Source organism: Penaeus monodon, chromosome 19, assembly GCF_015228065.2.
Source record: "Penaeus monodon isolate SGIC_2016 chromosome 19, NSTDA_Pmon_1, whole genome shotgun sequence".
Taxonomy (NCBI): Eukaryota; Metazoa; Arthropoda; class Malacostraca; order Decapoda; family Penaeidae; genus Penaeus; species Penaeus monodon.
In genome coordinates this window covers 2838956-2839254 of record NC_051404.1, presented here as the reverse complement: position 1 = coordinate 2839254, position 299 = coordinate 2838956, and positions in this window count along the sequence as shown.

Sequence of the window (299 nt, the reverse complement as noted above, 5' to 3'; positions counted from 1 at the left end):
ATATGCAAGTAATTAGCTCAAGATGGCGCCTGCTAACCCAAGCCAAGTCAGGTTCCACGTTGGTTCCAAAACCAGCACCCCGGCGGAAACCAAGATGAAGATTATGTTTGACCAGAAATGGCCACTAGAAGTCACACAATTAAGAACACTATTAGTTATTGGCCTCCCTGGGTCCTAGCCGTCCACTCGCGCTCAGGCACTATCCCAGTTCACTGTATCGTGCGTTTATTTATTTGTGTGTGTTGTCCTCTTTTAAAAATAAAGAACCAAGCTGTACATATAATGAGGCACCTATGATG